The sequence below is a fragment of the Equus quagga genome, chromosome 3, assembly GCF_021613505.1.
Source record: "Equus quagga isolate Etosha38 chromosome 3, UCLA_HA_Equagga_1.0, whole genome shotgun sequence".
NCBI classification, from domain to species: Eukaryota; Metazoa; Chordata; class Mammalia; order Perissodactyla; family Equidae; genus Equus; species Equus quagga.
The window spans coordinates 112,529,330-112,542,700 of NC_060269.1; the positions used below are offsets into that span (position 1 = coordinate 112,529,330).

At 42.5% G+C, this 13,371-nt stretch overlaps 1 protein-coding gene and 1 non-coding gene across 7 annotated transcripts in view; both read right to left on the reverse strand.

Annotated features, from left to right (window-relative positions):
- Window positions 1-13,371, reverse strand: part of CRACD (capping protein inhibiting regulator of actin dynamics) — a 274,637-nt gene that overhangs the window by 54,287 nt on the left and 206,979 nt on the right. The window lies entirely within an intron of this gene.
- On the reverse strand, window positions 3,822-3,926 carry LOC124237683 (U6 spliceosomal RNA). Its single transcript, XR_006888071.1, has one exon. It is a non-coding gene; the product is annotated as a U6 spliceosomal RNA (small nuclear RNA).

Below are 13,371 nucleotides of genomic sequence, written 5' to 3' on the forward strand. Positions count from 1 at the left end.
ATACTTCTTAAACCTGTGGCTTGGTGTCTTTCATCAGTTTTGGAAAATTCTCAGCCATTACCTCGTCAAATATTGCTTCTGCCCCATTTTTCCTCTATTTCTCCTCTAATTCTCCAATGTCAGACCTTCCCACCACGAGCCACAGGTCTTTGTGTTGTTTTCTATATTTGTCATTCTTTTTGACTCAACATGATCCAGTGTGGATTTTTCTACTGACCTAACTTTCAGATCATTAATCCTCTCTTTTAGTTGTGTCCAATCTGCTATCAAAACTATCTATTTAGTTCTTAACTTCAGTAGTATTTTTCAGATCGAGAATTTCCATTTGATTCTTTTTAACAGATCCCAATTCTCTGGTGAAATTCTCCATCTTGTCAACTATTTTGTTGAATATATTAATCATAATTATTTAAAAGTCTCTGTCTCAAACTCCAATATCTTAGTCCCTTTAGGTCTATTTCCATTTTCTTGTTTTCCTCATAGTCTGTTTCTCAACTACCTAGTAATTTTTTTTATTGAATTCTACAGATAATGCATGAAAAATTGTAGAGGCTGCGTTCTCTCCTTCCAGAGAGGATTCACCCACTTCTCTAGCGATCAGCAAAGGAGGAGATCACCTCAATTCAATCAGGGACTGAGCTGACTCAGGACTGGTTAGCAATCTGCATGAGGCTCAGACTACTTTTGTTTTGTCCCCACTTCTAGTGAATAGGCCTCCTGAAGTCTCAACTGAGAGCCTGGGCTATTTTCTAAGGTCCCCCTTCTTGGTAGCCTCCAAACCCCAATTTTTGTCTTTCCAGTATCACAGACTGCCAAAAACTCTGCCCTGCTTTTTGGCTTCTATTCCTGTGCAGCTGTATCAACAAATGCCTCAAAAGGAAAACTGTTGCCTAGATTTAGATTCATTCTTCTGGGCTTCTCTTTTCTTGAGGATTTTAGTCCCTCAAGTCCTGGCTGTCCAGGCAGCCTTATGTTCTTGGCTCCATGAAATTGCCTACAGCTCTGCTGCCTTCTCCTCCTCTTAGCAGCCACTCTTAGCTTTTTTGGTCTCTTGCCCAGCATGAAGAGTTAACCGATGCCCACAAGAGAGAAACAACATGCAAAAAGCTGGGCTTAACTCAACGGGCTTCCTTTCTCTCCAGGATCTCATTGCTCAAGTCTGGTGTCTCAGCAGCAATCTGATGCCTTCAAACAGATGTCTTTGTTTTAATATTCTATCTGTAGTTGCAGTTATTCTTGGTGTGAGGGCTGATTTGCTACAAGCTACTTCATCACATCCAGACGTGGAAGTAATTAAATAACTTTTTGATATTTATCAAGTTTCTACACATGTCAGAACCTACTTGTTGATATGGTCATTGCTCTTCAGAGGAAAAAATGCATTTATATCTTTTTCTTCTCATATCTAGTTTTTGTCCCATTTTAAAGCTCTGAGAAGAAACAGTGGAGGAGAATGGTAATTGGTTTATTAGTTACATGAATGAACACTCTCTTCTAAATAATTCAGTTTGCATAATGCAAATTAACATTAAGTCCTTGTCAATTTGTGTAATTTTAAACCTTCGGTAATCATGGTTACCAGTTCTGGCTCCAAACAACTCTACAACATAGATTATTTCCTTTTCTCTGGAGGGGAAGCTGAGACAAAGCGTGGGTAAAAATGATGCCCAAAGTTCCAGAGTTCGAGGCAGGTCTGGCGTTGAAACTGAATAGCCCACGTGTGGAGATCTAAGCTTGAAACTATGTTCTCATGAACAAAGAGCTTGGTGGCATCATTGTCCTTAACCAGCTGGGAACTTCGAATTACATGATTGGGAGGTGGAGGGGCAATTTACCACAAATTGTACCTTAGCAGAGTTCGTTTGGACTTCTTTATTCTTGACATTTAAAGATCTTTCACAATTGATTATGAAGCAGGCCAATCCTCCCCCTTCCTTTGTTAGGAGTGAGCGCCGAGGCAGCGTCCTCTGAGCCTCAATACTGCAACCTTCCCTCAGACTCCATCTGCCCAAACGGAAGAAACGAAACTGGCTGTGTGGGAACCTTCTCTTCTGCTGCCGGGAACACAGAGCAGCCTCTTGATCATAAGAGACGTAAAAAGACCTCTGAAATCCCCCAGATTTTTAATTTCTAACTCGAGGACTGGCAATCCAGTCATTTAACAGTCATCTTAATTTAAGCAAGATTTGCAGTTGAATGCAAAGCACATGTGGTAAAAGCAAACTCTCGAAGGAGAGGAAGAGGCCCACTTGGGAAATTTCTAACAGCGCTGGGCTCTGAGGAACAGTTTTCATAAGCTCAGGGAAGAGTCATAGCTGTGACTGAAATAAGCTAGAGAAACGGGCCCTGTGGACTTGGAGGCCCAAGCAGCAGAAGCTCCTGGGGCCTATGGACAGAAAGGAGCACGGCTGAGACGTTATAACCCTCGTTTCTCTACTTCTGTCCTGGCTCTGTTGTTGTTGTCATTGATATTATTGTTATTGGCACAGAGGTTCGGATTCCAAACATCTAATCAGAGGCTTCTAATCAGCCCAAAGGGACTAGTTTTTTGGTCTTTCCCCTCAACCCGTCCCTGACTCTTGTGGTTGTCTTTTCAAAGGCGTAGATGGTAGAATGGCCCGAGGCTACTCTTCTGGCTTTAACAGTCACTTTTCATAACTGTCTGTCTGACTTCAACACTACACTCTCTTCTCCCCACGTCTCCAGCTACATAGTGGACCCTGCCACTCGGCTATCCCACTGTCTCTGCAAACTCAACATGAATAAAAACAAACTTATCAGTGTCTCTCATTAAACTCCCATCTTTCCTATTTCTTTGTCACTATCATCCCTCAGGCTCTGCTGTAGTATTTTATAAATGAGGTCAGGTCCAGGTTAGGGGAAAGTTGTAGTGCAAAAGACATTAATAGGCAACATCATATGTTCTTTCACATTCAGAAATCCTTTAGAAACAACATAGAAATCAATGAGAAGGACTGCAAATGGTGAGCTCCTGGACTCCTTTCAAGCCTGCACTCAATTCTGCCTGCCCACACTCCTCCAGGACTGTGCTGGGAGGCTCAGCTTGCTGCTCCACAGATGTGGATCTCCAGTGGGTCTCTACAAGGAAACTAGCAGTAAAAGGAGGAGCTGCTAATCCAGAGCAGCAGCATCTGTGACAGACAGCAGTACTCACACAGCCAACAGGCACTGCTGACTCTGGGCCCTCTGTGAACACAGAGCCCAAGACCTGAATCCTTATGGACAAAGACGAGATCCAGGAAGGTGAAGAGAGAGACTTGATCCAGACAGAACTGAGGCTCCTGACTCACAGCTCACAGTTTTCCATTTTAACACAGTCTGCATAGATGTTTGGATTTCTTTGGGAACAAAGATGCTATGTGAACAATAGCTGCTGTGAACAAGACAGTAACATTAAGAGAGCCCCTGGTCACCCACACTGCAAATATTTTTTTTTCTATTATTAAATTACTTTTTTTCTTTTGAGGAAGATTAGCACTGAGCTAACTACTGCCAATCCTCCTCTTTTTGCTGAGGAAGACTGGCCCTGAGCTAACATCCATGCCCATCTTCCTCTACTTTATATGTGGGACACCTGCCACAGCATGGCTTGCCAAGCAGTGCCATGTCCACACCCGGGATCCAAACTGGCGAACCTCGGGCTGCCGAAGCAGAACGTGTGCACTTAACCGCTGTGCCACCAGGCCGGCCCCTTTTTTTTACTTTTTAAAAGATTTTATTTTATTACTTCCAAGGGTATTTAGTGCTTTTCTTTTTCTTTTCTTTTCAATTTAAAATGTCTTTTTATTATTTTATTTTTTTAAAATATGGAATGCTTCACGAATTTGTATGTCATCCTTGCGCAGGGGCCATGCTAATCTTCTCTGTATCATTCCAATTTTAGTATATGTGCTGCCCAAGTGAGCTGCAAATCTTACACAAAAGCAGGTGAACCCGTTTTACTGCTTAAACACCAAATCTGTCAGTATCAAATGGGATACCAGCATCCATGAATTTTTTTCGTATTTACATACATTGACTGAGGTTTTTTTATTATGGCAAAATATACATAACATAAAGTTTACCATTTTTACAGTTCAGTGGCATTAAGTACATTCACATTGTCATGCAGCTATCACCACCATCCATCTCCGAAAAACTTATCCCAAACTGAAATTCCATAACCATTCAACAGGACCTCTTCATTCTCCCCTCTCCCCAGGCCCTGGTAACCATTATTCTCCTTTCTATCTCTATGAATCTGACTACTCTATCTATCTTCTATAAGGAGAATCTTATATGTGTCCTTTTGTGTCTGGCTTATTTCACGTAGCATAATGTCTTCAAGGGTTCATCCATGTTGTAGCATGTGTCAGAATTTCCTTCCATTTTAAGGCTAATATTCCATTGTAAGTATAAACCACATTTTGTCTATCCATTCATCTGTGGATGGACATTTGAGTTGTTTTTACCTTTTGACTATGATGAATAAGCTGCTATGAACATTGGGATCAATCAAGATTTTAAAAAGAATGAATCTAGCATTATGACTCATGACGTTGCGTGGACACAGCTGAAGAGGTAAGCAGGTGTGCCAAAAGTCCTCATTTCCTAGCGAAGATTTAAGATAATTTCGATATCCTCTACCCAAATTAAACAGTCACTGTCTATAAAGATTGGCAGAGACTTTACAGGACAAAAGAAGAAAAAAAGGAGGGAGAGGAGGGCAAAAGGGAGAAGGAGGAAGAAGAGGAGGCAGGTGGCAGGAGGAGAAAAATGAGGAGAAGAGGGAGGAAGAAGAGGAAGAGAACATTTTTTGACATTTGCCTAACATTAAGGGAAATTTTGAGGTGCTGAAAAGCTGATCCTGGTGTCTGAGTCACGAAGTAACAGCTCCTAGGGTTCCTTCCCAGGAGGTTAAAACGCCATGAACAGGACCTGAGGCTTCTAACAGGTTGAGTCAATTCTAAGAGAAGGTGCGTTTATCAGCCCTGAAATAAACCAGGAGCGGCTCAGGGAGTCCTGTTCTCCCTACATCTTATTACACTGAAGCCCTTTGATCTCAGTCATTACGGGTGTGGAAGGACAGGAGGAAAGAGACACTGCTGCTTCTCCCCGACTCCACCTCCCCTTCTTTCATTTACCCAGAGTCAGCTTCTGACTGACTGTCATAATTCCACCTAGAAGCTCTGAAAGGCTACCTAACAACAAATAATATAGTTCCCTTGGGCACACTTTGGAAGCACACAGACCAAACTACAGGGCTGTTTTGAAGGGTTCGTTTCTGCACTTAAAGTTGTAAAAAGATTTCGGAAAACTCAGCTGAGGCCTTGATGGGTTATCCACTCTGCTGTAAGCCAGAGATGGGATTTTACGCAGGTAACCACGCCAAAAGCAATAGAAAGCTCACACTGTTTAACCTTTGCTCAGGAGAAGCTCTTACTTGTATTATTTTCTATTTTGAAACGATTTCAGACTTAGGAAAACGCTGCAAGTTTAGTATGGAGAATTTTTGTTTTCTTGGACCACTGGAGAGAAAGTTGCTGACATGATGCTCTCACCACCAGCCCAGCAGACAGTGGAGGCTCAGAGGATTTGTTCTGGAACACACAGGAAGATGAGTGTGGGAAACCTCAGAAATCAGTGGAGGAACCGCTGAGGGCCGCCGAAGGGCCAATGAGTGTATAACTGTCATTGTCGCCCTGGTTTTACTTCTGGTCTATTGTAATACGATCAACATCTGCAAATGATCTTCAACTGAAGTTCTCTCCAATTCCACTTCCTCTTAGACCCTACATTAATCTTAAAGCAGTTAATCTGCCAGCTCCGAAACCTCCAGTGGTTCCCTTTTCCCAAAATCCCACCAGATGAAGCTGCAAAGGTTGCTGGGCATCTAAGGCTCTTCATGGCAGGGCCCTAAACCACACTGGCCCTACGAATGGAGGTCGTGCAATGTAGAGATTTAGGGCTCAGACTCGAGCCCATGTGCCTACCTCTGAAACCTAGCTCTCCTACTTACCAGCTGTGTGGCATTCAGCAAGTCATTAAACCCCCAGGTGCCTCAGTTTCTTTATCTGGGGATGATAAGAGGACCTACTGCATGGAACTTTTGTTAGCATTAGATGAGTTATGATATGCAAAGCACTTAGAATAGCATAAGCACTTATCTAAGTGTTTCCCATTATTATCAAACGTTACCCTACTTCAAGTACCCTGTAAAGCAAGCCACTCGGTTCCCCAAATATCCTCTCTGGGCTCTATCCCTGCATGGGCTCTCCTCTCCACCGACTGTCCAATGCCAATCTCTCGGTGCAGGCCCTACCCACCCTTCAAGGTCCAGCTCAAATCTTATCAACTCCACACAGCCTTTCCTGCCGTCCTAGAAGAAAGGGATCTTTCCTTCCTCAGAAAGCCCTATGCTTGTATCTCTTGCTGTTTTATGTTATGGTTATTATAATCATGCCTTAAAAAACAGGGAAAATAAAAGTGCTGTGCATATGGTGAAGCGCTACACAGATGGGATTCTAATACTGACGGTATCATCTCATCTTCACCACAGTAAGTACTACGAGCTGCATGGGGGCAGGGATCACATCTATTATCTTGGTTTCTCCCACAGTGCTTTATATAATAAAGTTTGCGAGTAAATTTTTTCAGTGGCTGAGTAAATGATTAATCCTCTACGGTACTTGGTTTATCAGATGGGTTTCTTATGGAGAGGTCACTGAGGGAACAGAAAGCATGAGGTAAACATGCTTTGTGGATGGGTGGAGGGGGAGTATTTTCAGGTTATGGGCATTTTTCAGGTAGGGCAGGCCTAGGTAGGAGGCCACTGTGGAAAGCTCTGAGAAGCCAACAGGTGGGCAAGCCAGGAGGATGTTCAGCATCTTTAAAGGTTTCTTCCAGGCCTTCTTTTCAACTCAAATCAGGGAACTGCTCCAGGCTCTGCTTCCCACCTTCTATTTTAAACTGCTCTCTCTCCAAGTTTTCCTGGTTTCATTCCATGTCCGTTACAGTTCTTAGCTGCAAGCAACAGAAACTAACTTTGTCTCACTCAATTAAAATTTATTAGAATAGTAGGAGCTCAAAGAACAAATGAAGCTAGAGTCAAGGCATGGGAAAAGACAGGAGTGAACAGAGCTCTGGGGTCTAGGCATCAGGAACCAGAGCAGCCATCAGTGCTGCAGGAAGAGCCTGGTTAGTGGTTGCTCTCCTAGTTGAGTCCCTCACATCCTTGACACATCTGCCAAGTCAAAGCCCTAGGAAAGAGAGACTGACTGGCTAGGCTAGTCACTCGCTCATGCCAGGCTGCAGTGGGAGGGGAAGTGGCCCTTCTGGCTTCTGTCATAGGAAGCAGACACTATGTCCTATCAGAGGTACACACAGGGAGGCAAAGTTGACTCCCTGAAAGGAAATCTGGGTGGTGTTGAGAAGAGGAATTGGATGCTAACAGCTAAATTACCAGAAATAGCCACCACACTATGCTTTTGGATGTGTTTCTTGATTCCCCTTTCCAACTGAGCTCACGTGGATGGACAACTCATTTGAACAGCTCTCTGGTGTTTGATTCCACTTCTCCCCCAAGAAGCTGGCTGTCCTTCTTGGTGGCATGTGCTGCTGCCTGAGAGCAAAGGAGGCCACACCCATGCTACTGGGATGCCCAAGCCCAGGTCCAGTGCCCTTTGCCCATGCTTATCTACAGAGGTGGTAGAGATCAGACGAAGGGTGCATGATGGCCTGTGGCCTGCAGCTCAGGGCAAGAGCAGGGTTTCTACTTCAGAGAGAGAAGGTGAGAGAAAAGCAAAACAAAGTTAGCCCTGTAGTCATGCTCTTGCATCCCTCCCCACCATGCACTGAGTGCTAAGGAGAGCAGGGAGGAGTCAAGAAGAGCCATCTCCATTTTGAGTTTCGTTGTCTGGAAGTATTGTTTGCAGCGGGGTCGCATGTGAAAGGAACGATGAAAAGTTAGGGGAAGTTTGCTGGGGGAGGTGCTTCTAGGAAAGTTCTCCTCATTCACAAAACATGACATAAGACAGGGATGGTCCCTTTTCTGTCCCTGGTCTTTGTCATCTGCATGTGACGCCTGGAACCATGGCAGCCATCTTGAGGCTATGAGGGACAAGCCTGAGGACAAGAGCCTACTCCCTGAGGATGAGGGAAAAAAGGAATCAGACTGGATCTTGATGATATTGCTGGGTTGCATCACTAATGGACTTTGGAATTTGGAAAGTTCTCCAGACTTCCAGGTACATCAGATAACATATTTCATTACTGTTGAAGACACTAGTAGGTGTGTTTTCTGTTACAGCTGAAGTCATCCTACCGGACACAGCTTTCTAACCACTGCTCTAAGCATGGGCACATTCTAAGCCCCACTGACATCAGCTAACCTTGCAGTATGAGCCTGCAGAGGGAAATTCTCCTACCCAAAAAAGGAGATGGCTTTCTGCAGCTGCACAGTTTACACATGTCTCAGGCCAGCCCTCTTACTCCTTATTCTTTGTCTTTTTTGGACAAGCATCATGTAATTTGGGACCATAGATATTGGGTAATTACCATAGCAATGATTAGGGATTCACTTCAGGAATAAGGAAATATAATTATAGTGCCATGGCAGCTTGTTTCCATGACAACAGGGGCAATTGCAATTGATCAGCAGTTTTCTCCCTAAACAGATCCGTGAGCCTCATTCAGATGAAATGCTAAAGAGCAATTAAGTATCCTCATCAAACAAACTAGAGTTGCTGGAAGAGACAGGAGTCAGATTATATTTTTGTGTGGTATCTTGACGGCTCATCCTGGACTTTGGTATTCTATGAAAATATATGACACTCAGTAGGCTACAGAGCACCAAATTACCTAATATTCACAAGAGAAACAGGATACGTCAAAAAAAAGTCAAGGAAGAAGAGGAAAGTTTGGAATCTTAAAACACAGAAACATCTTAGAACTGGAGGTCAGAAGATCATCTACTCCAGCCTCTAGGCTCAGTCCTGCCTCTGCATCACACTGGACGGGCAATCATCTACCCAGCCTCTGAAGCTTTGTGGGGACTCCGCAGACTTCCATGCTATGTACTTCACTCCTCAGTTACTCCACTTGGAAAAAGGTCTTTTCCTAAACCTCTCTAGCCAGCATCTGAATCAAGTGGGTCTTGGTCTATGCTCTGGAAATAAAAAACTAGTTACCAACCTCCTCTTTATCTCAGTATTACCCAGCATATGTAAAGTGCTATCTTAGAGCAGATAGTATAATGTCACATGGACTTTTCTGTCCTCATCATAATCCTGGGAGATAGCACATCCATTTAACAGGTGAAGGGGCTGGTTCGGTTAAGGTCACACAGCTCCCCAGTGAAAGCAACTACACTTACAAGAGGACCCTGGCTCCTGATCTGTTGCTCTCGCACATATTGTATCTCCAATAATTGCTGTAATTGATTCATCAACCTTCTTCCCCACAGACTTATCCAACCCAGCTCCATTAATTCTCCTGGTTAGTCCCTAATTTTCATTCATTTAATGGTTTTTGTACTTCTTCTCTAGTCTCTGTTCAATTTCAGCGCATCCCAGGTTCCTATGGATAGAGGATAAAGGATTAAGTGAAATAAGACTTTTCTGACTTCATCTTCTGAAAGGCAGCAAGGCCAAGCGACCTAAGGCACACACGGGGAGTCAGGGAGCCTGAGCTTCACTGTCAGTTCATTGGTGACACGCTGTCTCATTACACCAACCGTGTAATTTTCAGTCGGTCAAAGGGACAGTGATACTCTCTACCATGGTGGGGAACTGAAGGATGAATTAGATGAATACTGACCTGAACAGTGGAAAGAGTCCGTCTGGTAAAAAGAGCTGTATTCATGTATCCATTCATTAAATGAGTAACTATTGAACGCCCGCTATGTGCCAGGCACAGGGCTAGAGGCTGCAGATACAGTGAATGGAAAGCTATCCAGGCCTACCCTTATGGAAAGGTAAAGGAAGTTGTGCGAACAACGGCAGGGGGGCCAGATCCTCCCGAGGGGGTCAGAGAAAGCTTGCACCCCACCCCCAGGAAGGCACATTTATGCAGAAAAATGAAGGATGAAGAGGAATTAGCAGGGTGAAGGAGGTGGAGATGGGGGATGTGGTTGTTCGAGACAAAAGGATAACCATGTGCAAAATCAGCTAACTTGGATTCTAGTCACATCTCTAACACTAACAGCACTGCGATCTCTTTGAGCCTCAGTTTCCCCATTTGTAAAGTGAAGGTATTGAATCAGGACTAAAAATTACCTTAAACTGTGAACACTGTTGGGGGGGGTTTGTGTGATGACTGAATAAGGGTATCATATAAGTGGAGAGTAGGATTTATATTAGCTTTGGGGGAGGAGGGAGAGGTGCGTGGGTCAACCATAGGGAATTGGATTCATAAGGAAAGGATTCCAGCAGCTCAGGCTCCTTTCCGTCAGTTCTAACAAAGTGTGCCTCTCCAGGTGGAGTAGGTTGGCACTTCAGTTGAACCCAAGTACCTTTCTCTTTGGCTTCTTTTTTCTGATCATTTTCCTTTACATATTTCAGGAAGCTATCTTGGCTCTTAGAGTACTTAATATGCTCAAAATATACACTAATTCTCTTGGCAAGAATCGCGCCCTTAACTTGGTCGTTTACAACAGTGCCAAGAGCATGCTGGGTAATACTGCAGACTCTTCCAGTTTTGCTATGTTAGCATTGGCGGTGCAATCCTTCTTGACAGCGCCCATCCCCTTGACGTCCACAATATCTCCTTCTTGTAGATTCACATGTATGTGGCCAAAGGAACAGCTCCATGTTTTCTAAAAGGCATAGGAATATATTTCAAATCACAGAAATTACCTGTATCTCTTTCCCCACACTGTCTCTCCCATCAAGATGCCTGCTTCCCTGGATGAACGGGCTCAATGCCCTCCAGCAAACAGGTGCAGCTCCTTACCCTTCCAAGCTAGTGTGCTCTACTCTGCAGTGATGTCCTACTTCAAAATTATCCCTTTCTGTTCCACCCCAAATTTCTACCTCCTACTTTAGGGTTTTAAGGGAGGAAAATAAGCCCCCAGTCTCCCCTGACAATATGAACTTATCACTTCAGCCAGATATGATCTCACCAATGCCACAGTCGTTCCTGCTTTTAAAAAATATCTTTATTGAGATATAATTCACATACCAAAAAATCATCCTCTTAAAGGGTACATTTCAATGATTTTTAGTATATTCACAAAATTGGGCAACTAGCACCACTACCTACATTTAGAATATTTTTATAACCCCAAAAAGAAACCTGCACCCGATTAGCAGTCACCCTGCCACCCTACCCCATGCCTGGCAACCACTAATCTTTCTGTCTCAATGGATTTGCTTATTTGGGACATTTCATCTAAATGGAATCAGACAATAGGAAGTATTTTTTTTAACTGGCTTATTTCCCTTAGCATAATGTTTTCCAAGTTTATTCAAGTCATACCATGTATCAGTATTTCATTCTTTTTTATTCCAAAATAATATTCCATTGTATGGATATACAACATATTGCATTCATCTATTCATCTTTTGATGGACATGTGGATTGTTTCAACTTTTTGGCTATTATGAATAATGCTGCTATGAAGATTCTTGAACAAGTTTTTATGTAGATGTGTTTTCATTTCTCTTGGGTATATACCTAGGAGAGGAAGTGCTGGATCACATGGTAACTCTATGTTTAACATTTTGAGGAACTGTCAAACTATGGCTGTACCTTTTTACATTACCATCAGCAATGTATGAGGATTCCAATTTCTCTACATTCTCACCAACACTTGTTATTGTCTTTTTTATTATAGCTTTCCTAATGGGTGTGAAGTGATATCCCATTGTGGTTTTGATTTGCATTTTCCTGATAGCTAATGATGTTGAGAAAGTATGTTTTCATATGTTAATGGACAATTTTTATATCTTTATTGGAGAAATGTCTATTCAAATCTTTTGCCTATTTTTTTAAAGGTATGCTTTTTTTCTTTTGGTGAGGAAGATTGGCCCTGAGCTAACATCCATTGCCAATGCTCTTCTTTTCTTTTTTTTAAAATTTCCTCCCCAAAGCCCCAGCATATAGTTGTATATCCTAGTTGTAAGTCTTTTTTTTTTTAAGTTCTTCCATGTTGGATGCCACCACAGCATGGCTTGATGAGCGGTGTGTAGGTCTGTGCCCAGGATCTGAACCGGTGAACCCCAGGCCACTGAAGCAGAGCACGTGGACTTAACCACTCTGCGACAAGGTCAGCCTCTTGCCCATTTATTAATTGGGGTTTTTTTCAGTCTTTTTCTTCTTCACTTATAGAGTTCTTTACTGGCCCAGTTTTGGTGGCATAATGGTTAAGTTCGGTGCACTTTGCTTCGGCAAGTTGGGTTTGGTTCCCGGGCATGGACTCACACCGCTCATCTATCAGTGGCCATGCCTTGATGGCAGCTCACATTCAAAAAAGAGGAAGATTGGTAACAGATGTTAGCTCAGGGCAAATCTTCCCCAGCAGAAAAAAAGAGTTCTTTACCTATTCTGAATATGTCTCTTATCAGATATATGATTTGCAAATGTTTTCTCCCATTTTCTTTTCACTTTCTTGATGGTATTGCTTGTAGTACAAAAGTTAATTTTGATGAAGTCCAATTTATCAATTTTTCCTTTTGTCACTTGTGCTTTTGGTACCTAAGGAATCACTGTCTAATCCAAGGTCAGGGAGATTTACCCCTTTGTTTTCTTTTAGGAGTTTTATAGTAGGCTCTTACATTTAAGTCTGTGACCCATTTTGAAATTCATTTTTTGTGAATGGTGTAAGAAAGGGGTCCAACTTCATGCTTTTGCATATGGCTATTCATTTGTTCCAGCACCATTTGTTGAAAAAGACTATTCCTTACCCACTGAATTATCCTGACACTCTTGGTGACAATCAGTTGATCACGAGTGTAAGGGTTTACATTTGTATTCTCATTTACATTCCACTGATCTATATATCTATCTTTATGCCAGTACCACACTATTTAGATTACTGTAGCTTTGTGGTAAGTTTTTAACTTGGGAAGCATAAGCCCTCCAAGATTGTTCTGCCTATTCTGGGTCCCTTGCATTTCCATATGAATTTTAGGATCTGCTTGCCAATTTCTCAAAAAAAGTCAGCTGGAATTTTGATAGGGATTGCATTGAATCTGTGGATCAATTTGGGAAGTACTGCCATCTTAACAATATTAAGTTTTCCAATCCATGAATGAGATATCTTTTCACTTATTTAGATCTTATTTAATTTCTTTCAATAACATTTTGTCACTTTCAATGTACACGTCTTGCACTTATTTTGTTAAATTTATTCCTAAGTATTTTATTCTTTTC